Genomic DNA, 2,500 nt, shown 5'->3' on the forward strand with positions numbered 1-2,500 from the left:
AAATAGAGAGAAAGGGGGCGAATTGATCGATACATACAAACGTGTAGTGGCGAGTGGCGCCTGAATTATCTTATTCTTGGTGTGTCAATGATCCTGAATAGTATATGAGGAAGCAAGCTCTTTGTTATGGTGCGCCAAGTTTTTTGCCGCTAGCGGACGCTTCGTTATAAATGAGTTCTTATCCCATTTGGACAGACAGTCCCACGCACACTAATGGATTATGGAATGCAGCGGCATATTTCCTCTCGTTTTTTTTAATAATTATTTTAAGAGAAATTTCCCTTGTGAATATATATAGTACGAATGACCGGCATTCGTGTATGTTAATGGTCGTATGCTTGTTGTCATTATCATTTTGTATCACCCTCGTCCAGTTTCTTTTTTCTTTTGTAATCTCCATCATTATCATCAACATCATTATCGTTAGAATTATTTTATCATCTTCGTCATGCTATTGTATTATCATCATCATTTCTACCTAACTTTCTTTAGCATTATATCATCGTCAGTATCATCATCTTGTTGTCAACGTCATCGTTACGATTATCATAATTCATTATGAATATCAGGTTTTTTCATGAATGATAATCACCCACTATTCACTATTATTATTATTATTATTATTATTATTATTAATACTCAGAAGTTGAACCACCCTATTCATATGGAACAAGCCTACAGGGACTATTGACTTGAGTTTCAAGCTTCCAAAGAATTTAGTAAAAGAAAAAACTGAAAGAAGTAGTCTCACTTATTAAAAAAAAAACATTAATTAATGAATTGATAAATAGAAAAAAAATCATTAAAATGCAAGAATCATCATCATCATCATCGTTGTTTATCATATCATTATGATTATGAAATAAATAAAATAAAAAGTTTCCACATAGGTTGATCCAGGCAGTCTATGGCATGTATTGTAACCAAGTTATCCCTGTGGCCTAACTAGCCCGAATGCTACGTCCTGTTAACGAAGTTGCAAATAGGGTTTAGCAGGTGGCACTTAGTAACGAGAGAGAGGGAAAGAGACCCATCCCACTTAATGAAGTGCCAGTGTGTGTATGTGCGGGTTTGTTCTGAGGGTCGTGTTCCGAAACGAACATATTTTCCTACCACTTTTTTTTCGTCTTTTTTTTTATGCGCTAATTGTAGTTTTGGAATTGCTTCGCGCCGCGAATAATGTGGCGGCGGGCTGTTTAAAACTTTCGTCTTTTATGCTCATTATGCAAGCGGTTTTCCATTTTGAATTAGGCAGGGGCAATCCAGGGTCAGATATGTGTCCTTTTTTTTTATCTTTTCATTTTTGTGTGGTAATGGTAGTTGTTCAGCTTTGTTCGCCACCCATTGGTAGATGCGTTTTTTTTTCCATTTGGTACTATTGGCAGTGGTCGTAACCTTTTTACTAAAAAGTAAGCCTGCGAGGCAGCAGAATGCATTTGTTACTATACTTTCTCTCTTCTCCTAACTAGCTTTTTGTCTTCTGGTTTTGCAAATATACCGTTGTTAGGTTTTCATTTCCATTTTTATCATAAATAAATAAGCAGGGATTTTGTATATAATGGTTATTATGATGAAGATAAAACATATTTTGAGAAAGAAAATTGATCTTAAATTAAGTAGTATGAAAGATTATGTGAGGTTAAAAATAATGAAATATATGTAAATAAATAAATAAATAATAAAATATTTTATTTTTTTTAAAGAAGTAAAATATATTTTTTTTTTGTAAGATAAATTGCATTTTAACTATTAAGTCGATATTAAACACATTAAATCTGTTGTATTTCAAATAGAGTTTTTTATTTATATTATTTTTATTATTTGTATATTTAATATATGTGTTAGAATAAGGAATTTAATAAATTTACAGAAAGTAATTATACTATCTCTAAAAAATACTTTTCCAAAAATACCACGGATGAAGTAATGTGTTATTCTAGGAGAAAAAACGGGAGGGAATAGCACCCAACCAAGCACTGAGTAACAGGCTCTTATTATCCCCTCAAGGCTTGAGATTGAACACTTCCTGCTTAAGGCTTGAGATTGAACAGGTCCCTGCTTAATGCTAGCCAAGTGCTCGTTCTTGCAAAAGCAGATCACATGTCTGGGGGATGCGCATGAGTAAGTATAATGGCCCTCTCATGGCACCAATAAAAAAGTTCCTCTGTTTACGGAGTTACAAAGGAATGCATATAGTGCCGGCACATGAGGCGCTCATGGCCTTTAAATGGGAACACGTGCATGCACTCATTCTTATGTACCTCTTTTGAGTTTTAAAAAGATAACTTATTATCAATATCATTGTTCAAACAAATATCATTGTAGAAAAGTGAAATGAAACCTGAATCTGGGATGATGTAGAATTTACAGAATTTTATGAAAAAAAAAGAATTTCATCTTTATCTATTCGTCCGGTAATCTCTATATTTGGATAAAACTTATTTTCTTTCTCAAAATATGTTTTATCTTCATAATAATCATTATATACAAAATACAAAAT

Source organism: Macrobrachium nipponense, chromosome 30, assembly GCF_015104395.2.
Source record: "Macrobrachium nipponense isolate FS-2020 chromosome 30, ASM1510439v2, whole genome shotgun sequence".
Lineage (NCBI taxonomy): Eukaryota > Metazoa > Arthropoda > Malacostraca > Decapoda > Palaemonidae > Macrobrachium > Macrobrachium nipponense.